The sequence below is a fragment of the Mirounga angustirostris genome, unplaced genomic scaffold (assembly GCF_029215605.1).
Source record: "Mirounga angustirostris isolate CCGP_5_RB_7025 unplaced genomic scaffold, mMirAng1.0.hap1 SCAF_2, whole genome shotgun sequence".
Taxonomy (NCBI): Eukaryota; Metazoa; Chordata; class Mammalia; order Carnivora; family Phocidae; genus Mirounga; species Mirounga angustirostris.
Genome location: NW_026991710.1, coordinates 203460909 through 203476487, shown reverse-complemented (window position 1 = coordinate 203476487; position 15579 = coordinate 203460909). Strand labels below are relative to the sequence as shown.

The 15579-nt window shown below is 56.6% G+C and overlaps 1 pseudogene; it reads right to left on the bottom strand.

The window, feature by feature from the left end:
* Nucleotides 1–10596: 10596 nt before the first annotated feature.
* LOC135363559 (histo-blood group ABO system transferase 2-like) lies at nt 10597–13948 on the bottom strand (annotated as a pseudogene).
* Nucleotides 13949–15579: the final 1631 nt, after the last annotated feature.

Here is a 15579-nt window from a genome sequence, read left to right as displayed (position 1 = left end):
TGAACCTGAGTGGGCCCTGCCGCTGGGGGCGAGCCAGAGGCTGTGGGCGGTCCGTGCTGACAGCCTGAGGAAGCTGGTGGAGCCGGGCCAGGCCCTCTCCTGTGGCCCCTCTCCCGGAGCACCTCCCAGAGGAACGCCTCCCCAGCCCTTCCCACACCTGCTGCTCACCAAGGTGAGCAGGGCCCCCCGTCCCGCCCGGAGGCCCCCCTCACCTGTGGGCTGTGTGTCTCGGGCCTGGCACGTCCCCTCTCCGAACCTCAGGTGTCTCCTGGGGACCCTGCGTGCCACGAGGCCAGGCCCCACACACGGGGTTGCCGTCGGGCCTGTTGGGACCGCTCCCCGACCCTGTGGCCGGCCCACAGGGAGGGTGGCCTGGGGCTGAGGCGGTTCCTCTCCACCGTGAAGGAGCGCTCTGGCCCAAGGCTCGGTGTCCTGTGTCCCAGGCAAAGCCGCATTCCTGGCTGTGAGGAGGTTTCAGATTCCATCTGGGACTCCCATCCTGGGTGGAGCCAGAGCAGGGATCCCTGGGGGCTGGCAGAGGGGCCCCAGAGCCACTCAGACATCTGAAAGGTGCTGGCTGGGCTTCATCGACTCCACACATGGACAGGAAGCCCCTTCTAGACATTTTCCATACTTCAGGGAACAGGGCAGACAAATGTCCCTGCCCCGCGGGCCTCTTTCTAGGTGGGGGTCCGCCGCTAAGCCTAGACGACAAAGCAGAGATGGGCACACGACGTTCCGTGGGACGCCCTGCCGGCCTCCTCTACATATGGATCCCTCTGCTCTCATTGTCCGAAGGATGACGGGCCCTAGGACGAAGAAGAGCCCTTGTCTGCGAGGTGGTGAGGGAACGCGGGGGACCGGTCAGGTGCGGAGCCATGGGTCTCGTGCACATCTGCCGCAGGGCTGGGTCATGGTACAGGAGCTGTGGGCAGGTCGTCTCTGCACACCTGGCCATGACACACCTGGCTGGCCCTCTCCGTGGGGAAGCCTGCGTGCCTGGTGCACCTGTCCCCCACCTACCCCTGGAGGAGCAGCCACGTTCAAGCCTTTCCATGTCCAACCCTCAGGGACAGTTGGGAACCTGGGTCAAGAGAGGCAGGGACTGGCCCAGGACAAATAAGGGGTGCAGAGTCCAAGGAGCTGCTCCCCAATCCTAGGCCAGTCCAAACCCTCCCATGAGGTTTGCTTTGGGGGTGAGAGTCCCTCAGATCCTCGGGAAGAGCTACCCACCCCGTCCCATGTGGGGACATGACCTTGGCATCCCCAGGCACGTAGAGGCACGTGCACCTGCACACCCAGCCCCACACACACACCCACCCCCCCACCCACACCACTCTGACTGCCCAGATGGGGGTCAAAAGGGGAGGACACCCTGGGAGCGAGGTGGGTGACAAGGGGGAAAGAAGAAACAGGTTGCACACAGCTGGGCCATGGGGCAGGGCATCAAGACTCCTGGCAAGGACCCAGATCCATAGCATGGGGAGGGGAGACAGGCCAGGCTGAGGGTCAGGGGTCCCCAAGGGGCCCAGGGCGGTTGCCAGGGCACTGGGAGAGGACAGGGTCTGGGTTCCGGTGTCCATCACCAGCCTGGGCACTTGGAAGCAGGAAGAGATACCCACCCCCAAGTCCAGAGGGGCTCCAGCACAAAGGCCTCAGCTTACTCTTCTGTCACTTGGGCTGTAGAGATGCAGTGTCCCTAGGGTCCCACAGGCTTGTGGGAGAGCCTGTTGGCCTTGGATCTCCATCCCCGACCCCCTGTGCTCCCACTCCTGGGAAAATGCTTTGGACTCCCTCGAGGTCCTTCGGAGCAGGGGACAGACTGGGGACTTGGGGGGCTGAGGACCTGGGTACGCAGAACGTGGCAGAGCACTGACCACTAGTCTGGGGACCAAGGCCAAGACCCTCCTTGTTGCAGCCTCCGGGTCTCCATTTGGAAGAGGTTCCAGATTCACTGCTCTGGTCCGGGTGACAAGGCCTTAGGAAGGAATGGAGCACCGGGACAGAAGAGGGAAACACGGACAAGGGAGGCTTCTGAGGTTTCTCACATCACCCCTGGAGCCCACAGATCCTGCTCCTGTGAGAGACACAGAGACAGAAACAGAGAAGGAGACAGAGAACGAACACACGACAGAGGGAACCAGAAGAAGTCACAGACTTTCCTCCATCAGCTTGGAAATGACATCCCAGCATTTGGCCCCATTCTCTTCCTGAGAGCGCGGTCACACAGGCCATCCACCCCGGATGGGAGGGGATTCCACAGGGATGTGTGAGCAGGATGCGGGAATGCCCAGGAACCACTGTGGGGACTGCCCAGCACATGGGCGCAGACGAGGCCCCGGGGCCTGAGCCTAAACCTAATGGGAGCCCCTGGAAGTGTGCGTCACCAGGGGACAAGGTCGGAATCCGTTCATTGCAACCTTCCCACAGGGGCTGGGAACAGGAAAGAAGGGGGTGGCTTTGCCCAGACCCCAGAGCAGACCCAGGCCCCTCTGAGCTGTGCTCCATGTCCCGCCCAGCCCCTGGCTCATCCTTGCATTGCCAAGTGTGCCCCAGCCTCCTGTGAGAGCAGGTACGGAATGTATGTAGAGGTCCTACCCCTGATGGCGTCCCTAGGAGTAGAATCCAGAACACCCCACTGTGCAGATGGGGAGCCTGGGGAGGCCCTGAGAGGCACAGGGTCTGTCCAGGGTCACAGCCCTGGGCACGCACAGGAGCCCAGTCTGAAGCCAGCTCTGTGTCCTCACAGCGGGGACACCGGCTGCACCCAGGCCTTGGGAAGGCTGTGGGGGGGCTGTGAGGGAGTCACTGTATGGATGGGGCATCGGGGGAGGGGGAGCATTGAGCAGCCGGGGGAGGGGGCCCTCGGGGGCGGGGGTCTTGTGTGAGAAGGAAGTTGGGTAAGGGGACCCCAGGCAGTGGTGACCTCACTTCCCTGACAACAGAGTCCAACAGAATTTGGAACCCAGGTAACAAGGCACCCACATTCCAGAGACAGCCCCCTGCCCAGCTCATTTCGTTGGAGATCATCCAAACATGAACATGTGGGCTTGTTGCCTCCCTAAGTCTGGATGCTGCAGGCTGAAGAAAGCCCGCCCTGCAAACGCTGGCCCCCGCTGGGGATGTCCGATCAGGGCACCCCACCGCCTCTGGCCGTTTGGCCGGAAGGCCCGACAGGTGACACCAGGATGCCCAGAGCCGGCCACCCAGCCCCACACGCTCTGATCTGACCTGTACAGCCCCAGGCCCCCCTCCGTGTGTGTGTGCGTGTCTGTGTGTGAGTGTGCGTGTGCGGGTGTGTCTGTGGGTGTGCGTGCGTGTGTGTGTGTAAAGAGGGGTCTTGCGGGGTGGGGCCACCCTGAGCAGGAGCAGGCTGATGAGGGGTCAGATTCCCAGTGGGCAGGTCATGTTCAAGGTCAAGGCTGGCTGTGTGGGATGGGGTGTGCGGGCGCCGCCCCTTCTACCCAGGGTTTATCCCGATAGCCCTGCAGGGATGGGTCACTGCATCCCGGGTGCAGGGCTGTGCACTCACAGGTCTGTGTCTGATCTGGGAGCAGCAGGGGGACTGGGCAGGAGGACAGTGAGGATGGCCGGGCAGGGCTGTGATGCCTCCAGCCGGCTACCCGTCCCTGTCTTTGCAGAAGGCCACGGATGACCTCCAGAGGCAGCTGGCGGACATGCCCTCCTCCCTGACAGAGGGGTTGACCCCACAGGCATCCCCAAAAACAAGTGCTGAGGATTGCCGGGCAAGACCTCCAACACCACTCAGACCACTGTCCCAGGTGGTTGGTCACCAGACAGTGGTCCAGGAGCCGGAGCCCATGGAGACCGAGCCCAAGGGTGGTGTGTGGGGATGGGTCGGTGCTGGCCCCACAGGGACAAGCCCCCAGAGGCTGGTGTGGGGCCTGGAGCAACGACTGGGCTCAGAGCGCCCAGCGGGTGGACTGCGGTCGGGGAGACTCCCTAGGGAGGGCTCCTTCCTGGCTGCGGCTTCTCTGGGAGGCCCTGGGCTGGGTTCTGTCTCCACGGAGAGCGGGCACAGGGTGAGCTTTTCTCCTCTCACAGCTGCTCCACCACCTCAGGAGCTAGAGCCGGCTCCAACTCCATCGGCAGCTCTGGACGGAGGGGTGGTGCCTGCAGCGACCTCAGGAGGAGACCAGGAGCCGGCAGGTGACCCGGCACCCACCCACGGACAGCCTGACGTGGACCAGGAAGAACTGGCACTTGCCCCTGACCCAGCTCTTGCTACTGTTCCTGCACCTGCCACTGCTCCAACCCAGCTCCTGATCCTCCTCCTACCCCTTCCCCTGCCCCTGCCAGAGCCACTGCCCCTTCCCCTGCCTGAGCTCCGGTTCCTGCTCCTTCTCCTGCTCCTCTCCCTGCCCCTGCCAGACTCTGCTGCCTCTTCCCCTGACCCTTCCTGGGCTCCTGTTCTTGTCCCTGACCCTGCTCCTGCTCATAACCCTACCCCTGCCAGACCTGCTGCCCCTTCCCCTTTCCCTGCCTGAGCTCCTGTTCCTGCTCCTGCTTCTGCCCCTTCCCCTGCAAGGCCTGCTGCCCCTGCCCCTGCCTGAGCTCCTGTTCCTGCTCCTTTTCCTGCTCCTGTATCTGCCCCTTTCCCTGCCAGACCCGCTGCACCTTCCCCTGCCCCTTCCTGGGCTACTGTTCTTGTCCCTGCCCCTACTCCTGCCCCTTCCCCTGCCAGACCTGCTGCCCCTTCCCCTGCCCCTGCCTGAGCTCCTGTTCCTGCTCCTTCTTCTGCTGCTGACCCTGCCCCTGCGCCTGCCGGAGCTCCTGTTCCTGCTCCTTACCCAGGTCCTGCCCTGGATCCTGCACCTGCCATGACTGCTGATCCTGTCCCTCCCCTTGCCCCTGCCCCTAGCCCTGCTCTTACAACTGGCCCTGCCCCTGGCCCTGCTCTTACACCTGGCCCTGCCCCTGGCCCTGCTCTTACACCTGGCCCTGCCCCTGGCCCTACCCCTATCCTAATCCCTGCCCCTACTCCTGCTCCTGCAGGGCTCCCAGAGCCACATCCAGAGCCCACAGCCCTGCGGGGAGAGCTCCTTGTACAATTGCCCTTAGTTCCATCGCCGGACCCCGAAGCCCCGCCAGATTGTTTCATCCCCTCCCCCTATATTCTTTCTCTCTGGTTCATATTGTTCTGGTTCATATTGTTCATTTTCATGTTCTGTATACTGTTTATTATTTGTTTTAAATAAAATTACTTGTTTTCAACTGAACATGTGATGAGCATAAGTACATTCCCAACGCTGTGCCACCACACCCCAGAACATTGCTGCGGAATATCTCGTGTCCCAAAGGAGTCCCCGAACCAGAAGCCCCCTGCCCATTTCTCCCCCAGCCCAGACCCTGGAAACCCCTAAGCTGCTTTCTCTCCCTGTTCCTTTCCCTGTTCTGGATGTTTCTGTAAGTGGAATCACGCAATAGGTGCCTTTGTGTCTGCCCACCTATTTTCAAAGGGGACTTGTTTTCGTCTGTGTTTATTTGTCATAAAATTTCCCTTATTCGATATTAAAATGCCTGATGGATTACAGATCAGATGTAATCAGAGAGGCCGCTTTAGGAATTATGGGCACAATCTCGGGGCCGAGACCCCTGTTCCTGCTGGGACACCACAGCCTGACCCCAGACAGGACAGGGCTGGCTCCTGTGGCCCACACAGAAACCGGGGAAATGCAGAAGCTGGAAGACACACCACAAAGGGCAAAAGCATTGCTCACAACCCAAGGCCAGAGAAAGGTTTCCGATGCCTCTTGTCCAAACAACACACCAAGTCACTGGGTTCCACAAGGACAGACACCAAACGCACGCAAGTCCAAGGGGGGAGGACAGGCACGTGCAGAGTCAGAGATGAGGGAGCTCCCGGGGAAGGACTCTGGCAAAGGAAACCCTATGGAGGCAGCACTGGTCACCCTCAGACTGGCAGGTGTCTGGTCTGGGGAGAACGTGAGGAAGCGGAGATCCCCTGCAGGTACCCTGGAGAGAAGGGTGACGGGCACCCTTGTCTGGGAGAACAGTGAGCAGCACCCATCCCAGGCCACAGGAGCACCTGGCATGCTTGGCCTCTGACCAACCCCTGGAAACTCTGGCTCGGTTTTTCACAGATGTGTTTTCCGGAGTGTTTATCACACCAGTGGTGGAGAGAGCAGGGAATGGAACAACGCTAATGCCCAAGGAGATGGATGGGATCCACAGTCCCAGTCCTCATGATAGAATGTCCTATAGCCACTGTCACATTGTCATTCGGGGCACAGGATCCGGGAAGCCTCTCCTGAGACCCCTCCTGCCACCCTGTTCCTGGGAACATTCAGAATTGGAGGAGGAGGAGGTGGAGAGGATCCAGGATGTCAGAGGGCCAAGGAGAAGGAAGGTCAGCACTGGGAGGACCTGAGCCACCATCCAGGGCCGGGGCTCTGGTGTCCTCGGACCTCACCCCAAATAAGGGCTCCTGATGGATGGACCCAACTTCTGTGGTTTCCCTCCCTCCCTCCCTCTCTCTCCCTCCCTTTCTCCCATCCTCCCTCCCTCTCACTCCCTCCCTCCTTCCCCCCTTCCTCCCTCATTCAGCAGAGGACCGGGGGTCCCTGCTGTGTACTGAGCACTGGGGCTTCATCAGTGAGCACCCCCAACCCACATGGTCACGTCCACTGTGGGAGGTGACAGGGGTCAGTCCTCACGGCTAGGAGTGGTGATGAGCACCAAGAATCTGCTCCTGAAAACAGAGGCCAATGCTTAGCACTTCCTCTAGAAAAATCGAGTCCTGAAAAGTGATGAAGAGTGAGTATATCCTAGACTTCCTGCAGTGTGAGTTCTAATGGCAGGTACGCACTGATTCTTAGAACAAACAAAGTAAATTACCCAGTGTCGACTGGGGGGTTGTGACTAACTTTTCTGACCCAATGACAGCATTTCAGCTAACATCTCCAGGGCTTCCAAGTTGTCCCAAGGGTCTCTGCGATCCTCTGATCCTTCCATTGACCTCCTTGGGAAGCTCTGTCTTGTCGTCTTCCTTGTCTCCTGCCCCTTCTGGGACCCTTCTCTGGCCTCCTCGCCAGGGCCACCCCCACCAGGACTTCCTGTGCCCCGTGGCCTGGCGCCCGCATCCCATGGGGGTCCTGTGAGCCCGGTGCATTGTGCAAAGCCTGTGCGCTCCCTCTGGGGTCACTTGGCATCTCCCCTGCAGCTGCCTGCATCTTCCTGCACTGGGTCTCCTCCAAGCATTCTGTGAGGCCAACCTGTGTCCGTGTCACGGGTACGGAAGCGAGAGTCCAGAAGGTCCAGATGACCTGCTCCCAGTCCCAACGTGTGGAGCCTGGGCCAAGGATGGTCAGCGAGCAGAGGAGGACTTGAGCCTAGGAAGCCTGAGGGAGGACATGGCACAGTGAGCCTGCAGGAGGAGAGTGAACACCGTGGGGACCTGGCGCTCAGGCCTACTGGGAGACCACATCCCACCCTCACTGGCTCTGTCCCCAGGGCTGGAGGTCGTCCAGGTATCCACCCTCCCAGCCTGTAAGCTTCCAGTGGCTGCCAGGAGAGGAGGCACCTGGTGCAGGAGAGAGCCCTCAGGCAGAGAGGAGGGGACAGGTGCTCCCCCAGCAGCTGGAGGAACTCGGGGTATCCACCCTCCCAGGCTGCAGGCTGGCAGTGGCTGGCAGGAGAGGAGGCACCTGGTGCAGGAGAGAGCCCTCAGGCAGAGAGGAGGGGGCAGGCGCTCCCCCAACAGCTGGAGGAATTCGGGGTATCCACCTTCCCAGCCTGCAGGCTGGCAGTGACTGGCAGGAGAGGAGGCACCTAGTGCAGGAGAGAGCCCTCAGGCAGAGAGGAGGGGGCAGGTACTCCCCAGCAGCTGGAGGAACTCGGGGTAGCCACCCTCCGAGACTGTAGGCTGGCAGTGACTGGCAGGAGAGGAGGCACCTGGTGCAGGAGAGAGCCCTCAGGCAGAGAGGAGGGGGCAGGCGCTCCCCCAGCAGCTGAAGGAACTCGGGGTATCCACCCTCGCAGGCTGCAGGCTGGCAGTGGCTGGCAGGAGAGGAGGCACCTGGTGTGAGAGAGAGCCCTCAGGCAGAGAGGAGGGGGCAGCTGCTCCCCCAGCAGCTGGAGGAACTCGGGGTATCCACCCTCCCAGGCTGCAGGCTGGCAGTGGCTGGCAGGAGAGGATGCAGCTGGTGCAGGAGAGAGCCCTCAGGCAGAGAGGAGGGGGCAGGCGCTCCCCCAGCAGCTGGAGGAACTCGGGGTATTCACCCTCCCAGGCTGCAGGCTGGCAGTGGCTGGCAGGAGAGGTGGCACCTGGTGCAGGAGAGAGCCCTCAGGCAGAGAGGAGGGGGCAGGTGCTCCCCCAGCAGCAGGTGCACTGGGTCGGGCTGAGGGGGCATCATTGGACAGCAGTGCCTGCAGCTGGGGTCTCCACACAGACCCTCTCCTTAGGCTCAGCACAAGCTTCTCTGGATGGCCTTTGTCCCCCAAATACAAAGTCTGGTCCAGGGCCCCCCCACCGAGTCCTGACTCCCAATCCTTTGTACTCAGCTCAAGTGACAAGAAATGGCCAATAGTTTAGGTGGTGTTGGGTGCACAGGGAAATTTGCTTTTCTGGCCCATGCTGTAACGTTGTTGGCATTTTAAAGATCTCAGGGCTCTGAATCAAAAACAGTAGGATGCCGGGGACCCCAGCTGGCTTTCTGGAAACCTACCTCTGTGCCTTGCAGCCCTCCCATCCCACCAGCTCTGCTCAGAATCCCGCCAGGCCACAGACCCACAGTCTTGGGTCCCAGACAATGTGCCTTCAGAAAGTGATCCCGGTGGGGCAGTAGGACACACTGCAGATTCCAGCAAATCCCCCTCCCAGAAACTGAGGGTACCGCTGGATAAGCTGTCTGAAAACAGCCAGGTCAGGGTTCCAGGAAGACACCAGAGGCACAGGAGTCACTGAGGGGCATCTGAAGCTCAGGTACGGGCAGTCACAGCTTCCAGGCCCTTCTTCCCTAAAGCTCCTCATTCCTCAGCCTTTCTTCCAGTGATTCTGCTCGGTTTCTATCTGCCCCAACTGTTATCCATTGCCTAGGCAGCAGAGACTCACATATGCCTTTAATGTTTTGGACAATGAATGTCTACTTCAGTACATAGCCACTTCACTACTGGGAGAGTTGGTAGAAAGCAAAAAGTCACAGAGGACTCCAAGGGTCTGGACTTGGTGTTTCCCTCTCCTGAGATGGGGACACCTGTGGGTGAGCAGGTGGCCAGCTGGTGGGGGGTGGGCAGGGACCTGACGTGGACAGATGGGGTAGGTGAGGCCCGAGGTCCCCGGGGTATGTGCCTGGCATCTGGACTGAATAGGTCTTCAAAGCTGCAGATTGGCTGGGATCATCTTCAGGCGGAGGAAGAAGGTGAGGGGAGCAGAAGGGACTGAGGAGGCTTGGCTTAGACAGGAGAGGGCTGAGACACTCCTTTGGGGGGAAAGTGGGTCAGGTCCAGGCTCACAGGGACAGACCTTGAGGCCACTGGGCTATGTGAAATAAGCCAGTCCCTAAAGCACCAATACGGGAGGACCCCACTTGTGAGGGACAGAGAGCACTCCGATTCATACAGGTGGAAGGAGCTGCTGGGTGCCGGGGCTGGGGAGGGGAAATGGGGGGTTAGTGTCTCCTGGGTAGAGGTTCAGTTTGGGAGGATGACAAAGTTGTGGCAGTGGATGGAGGCGGCAGGTGCAGAAGAATGAATATACTTATTGCCACTGAATTGTACCCTGAAACGTGCTTAATGGTATCAGTTGTATGTCTATTACACAATAGGAGAGTAGTGAGTCAGGAGGACGGGTCCATCGAAAGTCCCAGTAAGGCCCAAGAGCAGGGATCCCGTATCTTAGTTCTCGCTCTCATGCTCTGCGCCTTGTTGGGTGTCTGAGCTCACAGTGGCATCACTAAATGCTTGCTAAGACACAGTGCAGGCAGATGGTCCAGAGAGAGTGCACAAACCATCTGTGGGCACTGAGGAATCCCAACGGCACATGCATCCAGACTGAGTGAGTGCCCACATTTCACAAACACCAGCATAAATAGCCATTTAAAACGAAGGCAGACGCCACTCTGGAAAACACTAGGGAGGTTCCTCAAAAAGTTGAAAAAAGAGCTACCTTATGACTGAGCAATTGCCCTACTGGGTATTTACCCCAAAGATACAAATGTAGGGATCCGAAGGAGCACGTGCACCCCAATGTTTATAGCAGCAATGTCCACAATAGCCAAACTATGGAAAGAGTCTAAATGTCCATCAACAGATGAATGGATAAAGAAAATGTGGTGTGTGTATATATATATATATATACAGAGAATATTATGCACCTATCAAAAAAATGAAATCTTGCCATTTGCAACGACGTGGATGGAACTACAGTGTATTATGTTAAACAAAATAAGTCACTCAGAGAAAGACAATTATCCTATGATCTCAGTGATATGAGGAATTTGAGGAACAAGACAGAAGATCATAGGCGAAGGGAGGGAAAAATGAAACAAGACGAAACCAGAGAGAGAGACAAACCATAAGAGACTCTTTTTTTTTATTCTTATATTAATCCCCATACATTACATCATTAGTTTTAGATGAAGTGTTCCATGATTCATTGTTTGTGCATAACACCCAGTGCTCCATGCAGAATGTGCCCTCCTCAATACCCACCACCAGGCTAACCCATCCTCCCATCCCCCCCTCCCCTCTAGAGTCCTGTTTGTTTTTCAGAGTCCATCGTCTCTCATGGTTCGTCTACCCCTCCGATTTCCCCTGCTTCATTCTTCCCTTCCTCCTACCTTCTTCTTCTTCTTTTTTTTTCTTAACATATATTGCATTATTTGTTTCAGAGGTAGAGATCTGAGATTAAACAGTCTTGCACAATTCACAGCGCTTACCAGAGCACATACCATAAGAGACTCTTAATCTCAGGAAACAAACAGAGGGTTGCTGGAGTGGAGGGGGTTGGGAGGCGTGGGGTGACTGGGTGATGGACACTGGGGAGGGTATGTGCTATGGTGAGCACTGTGAATTGTATAAGACCGATGAATCAAAGGCCTGTACCCCTGAAACAAATAATATATCATACATTAATTTAAAATTCACTAAAATAATAAAAATAAAACAAAAGCAGGTGACCTCAAGCTGTATTACAAAGCTGTGATCATCAAGACAGTATGGTACTGGCACAAAACAGACACACAGATCAATGGAACAGAATAGAGACCCCAGAAATGGACCCTCAACTCTATGGTCAACTAATCTTCCACAAAGCAGGAAAGAATACCCAATGGAAAAAAGACAGTCTCTTCAATAAATGGTGTTGGGAAAATTAGACAGCCACATGCAGAAGAATGAAACTGGACCATTCTCTCACACCATATACAAAGGTAAACTCAAATTGGATGAAAGACCTCAATGTGACACAGGAATCCATCAAAATCCTAGAAGAGAACACAGGCAGCAACCTCTTCAACCTCAACCGCAGCAACTTCTTGCTAGACACGTCTCCAAAGGCAAGGGTAACAAAAGCAAAAATGAACCTTTGGGACTTCATCAAGATAAAAAGCTTCTGCACAGCAAAGGAAACAGTCAACAAAACTAAGAGGCAAGCCATGGAATGGGAGAAGATATTTGCAAATGACATTACAGATAAAGGGCTGGCATCCAAGATCTATAAAGAACTTCTCAAACTCAACACCCAAAAAACAAATAATCCAATCAAGAAATGGGCAGGACACATGAACAGACACTTCTCCAAAGACATACAAATGGCTAACAGGCACATGAAAAAATGCTCCACATCACTAGCCATCAGGGAAAAAGAAATTAAAACCACATTGAGATACCACCTTACACCACTCAGAATGGCAAAAATCAACAAGGCAGGAAACAACAAATGTTGGTGAGGATGTGGAGAAAAGGGAACCCTCTTACACTGTTGGTGGGAATGCAAGCTGGTACAGCCACTCTGAAAAACAGTATGGAGGTTCTTCAAGACGTTACAAACAGAACTACCCTATCACCCAACAATTGCACTACTGGGTATTTACCCCAAAGATACAGATGTAGTGAAAAGAAGGGGCACCTGCCCCCCAATGTTCATAGCAGCAATGTCCACAATAGCCAAACTGTGGAAGGAGCCGAGATGCCCTTCAACAGACGAATGGATAAAGAAGATGTGGTATATACGTACAATGGAATATTCCTCAGCTGTCAGAAAGGATGAATACCTACCATTTACATTGACATAGATGGAACGGGAGGGGATTATGCTAAGTGAAATAAATAAATCAGAGAAAGACAATTATCATATAGTTTCACTCCTATGTGGAATGTCAGGAATAGCACAGAGGACTACAGGGGAAGGGAGGGAAAACTGAACAGGAAGAAATCAGAGAGGGAGACAAACCATGAGAGACTCTGGACTCCGGTAAACAAACTGAGGGTTACAGCAGGGAGGAGGGTGTGGGGATGGGGTAACTGGGTGACGGGTATTAAGGAGGGCACATGTTGTGATGAGAACTGGGTGTTATAGGCAACTAATGAATCACTGAACACTACATCAAAATCTACTGATGTACTATATGTTGGCTAATGAATTTAAATTTAAAAAATTAAATAAAATTAATAAATAAAAAATAAATCCACGGCAGGAAATGGAAATAACCCAGAGGGCTCCATGCTCCTGGAGGCTGAGCTAGCGGTCACGGCCAAGGCCTCTGGCGGTGAGGGCACCGGGGTTCTGAGAGGTGGCTCGGTGCAACCCTGACCCTGAAGCCCCATGGCCATGGCAGGGTGCAAGGACTGGGACGGAAGACCCAGCCAGGACCCGTTCTGGCTCCATGGCTGCTACAGGGCTGTCCCAGCCCCACCAGGCGGTGTCTGTTTAGAACCAGAGAGAAAACCTTTTCCCTCAATTGTTCTTTTTAAAAATGGTTGCTCAGCATTGACACAGAAAAACATCTGACATAAAACTGGAGCCGTTCACAGCTGCAAATGACCCAGAAGTGAAGAAAATGTAGTGAACGCAAAGAGAGGACGCTGTATCCCCAGGCAGGCCTCCTGTGAGCAGGTGCGGCTGGGGCACTGGACGTGCCCGTGCAGACAGTACTGGACTCCACAGTGTCCCTCGAGGGGACAGAAGTGGGAACCTGCTCTGATGGCTCCGCTGAAGTCAGCACCCGCTGCTGGAGACGGGGACAGCCCCTCATGAGTTCCAGGTGTCCTGGTGATTCTTGGGCACGGCCCAAATCTCAGCTTCTTCATGACCCGGGGCCAGCCCAGCAGCTACACACAGGTCCTCCAGGGCCAGCCCAATAGCTGTGGGTCCCGCAGGTCCTCCAGGGACAGCACCTTGGTGGGCTTGTGGTCCAGCAGGTACCTGTTCAGGTGGCTCTTATCGTACCACATGGCCTCGATCCCATTGGCCCAGTTGACCACCTTCACCTGGTGACAGGCTGAGGTCAGTCGGTGAACCTCCGCCACAACCCCCCAAAAAAGGCCCCCATGTAGTAGAAGTCACCCTGGTCCTTGGGGATGTGGGCCTGGGACTGGGACCAGCGATCATAGCTTAAGTCCTCATGGGCCACCCAGTAGAAACCGGGGTGCAGGGTGTCAAAGAGGGGGGACAGGATCTCCATGCCCACGTGGTCACAGAACATCATGTCCACATCCCCGCACACCATGTCATCCACCTCATGGAGGAAGGGCTCCTCACAGAAGCGGCTCATCATCACCATGTGCTGCATGGACACATCCTGCCAGCGTGGGGCGCCGCGGACCTCAAGAACCACCACCCTTCGGTGCTCCTGGAGGGGCACACGGGACACAGCAACCAGCTGGTCGGTGAAGACATAGTAGATGACCCTGTGTCCACCATGAAGTGATTCTGCAGGAACAGCTCCAGGAAGACCCCGTATCCACAGGGGCAGGGGACAGGGCAGGAAGAGGGTCACTGCCAGAGGCTGGCAGCAGGACCCCAGAGCTGGGGGTCATGGACGTGTGCACCTTCTTCATGGGGACAGGCCCTGGGCTGCTTTAAGCAACAGCCACCTCCTGACCTGTCCTGAGTGAATCTGCCGGCAGGGCCTCCCTACCTTCTGCTCCCAGAGATGGGGGCCATCAGTGCCCCATCTTACAAAGGGGAGCCTGAGGCTTGGGAGGCTGGAAACCCATGCAGCCGCACAGTCAGCATGCTGGAGCCAGGAACACTCCCCCTGTGCTGAGCTCCTGGGCCAACCCTGCAGGTGCCCTCCCCTAGCTGCCCCCCTGCAGGTTCTGTCCCCACCTGCCATGAGTTGAGCATCTTTGGGCACAGCCCGTGTTTCTATGTCCTACAGACTGGGTAGAATCAGCAGGGCCGGCCACCTGCTCCACTTTACCTTGAGTGGGCTGTCGCTGGTCCCCAACAGAGCTGTCTCCACCCCCTATAGGGTCCTCCCTTGAAGGCTACTGGGCCTCTGGATGACAAGGTCCATCAGTAAACCACTGGTATTCCTAGGAGGGGTCACCCTCGAACTCCCCAGATCAGGAATCGGGTTCAGCCCATGGGCAGGAAAGGGGAAAGATGACCCCTGGAAAAAGGGGGCTTGCTTAGGCCCCAGCCTTGAATCCAAGGGTGTGAGCTTCTGGGTCCAGGTCTACATCTCCCTGGCCCCAAAACATTGGAAGTCTTGTCCAACTGCCTCACATGGCTGGTCCCCCTTTGAGGGGACTACCTGCCCCTCACTGTGGGGACAGCAGCTCCCCCATTGTCAGCAAGTGTGGTGAGCCCCTCTGAGACTGATTTTTTTTAAGATTTTATTTATTTGACAGAGAAAGAGACAGCTAGAGAGGGAACACAAGGAGGGGGAGGGGGAGAGGGAGAAGCAGGCTCCCTGCTGAGCAGGGAGCCTGACATGGGACTTAATCCCAGGCCCCTGGGATCACGACCTGAGCCGAAGGCAGATGCTTAATGACTGAGCCACCCAGGCGCCCTGAGACTGGCTTTTTTACACAGGCACTAAGACTACTTCCCTGTGCCTACCCCATACCTCGCAGGTTAGTAAATCGCTCACACAGGGAAGGTGGATACTACATTTAAATATGGGATGAGCACATACACCCAGCAGACATGAGTCAGGTCACCAGGGGGCAAGTAGAGGCCCAGCCAATGGGGGAACAAGCGAAACATGATGCAAGGGGAGAGAAGAGTGCTCCTGGCAGAGGGCACAGAGAATGTAAAGGATTGGAGTCAGACCCAAGGAACATGTGGGACAACCACACAGCTTGGTGGCCCACAGAGGGGGGCTGCAGTGGGAGAGGTGAGGCTGGAGAGTACAGACAGGTGGGGAGCGGATCACAGAGAGCCTCAAAGGTTATGTTCTGAAATGATCAATCTGGTTACCGGAGGAGAATGGTCTCTATACAGCAGAGGACAGGGAGACCCTAACCCTAACCCTAACCCTAACCCTAACACTAACCCTAACCCTAAACCTAACCCTAACCCCTAGCCCCTAACCCCTAACCCCTAACCCTAACCCGTACACTAACCCTAACCCTAACCCTAACCCTACC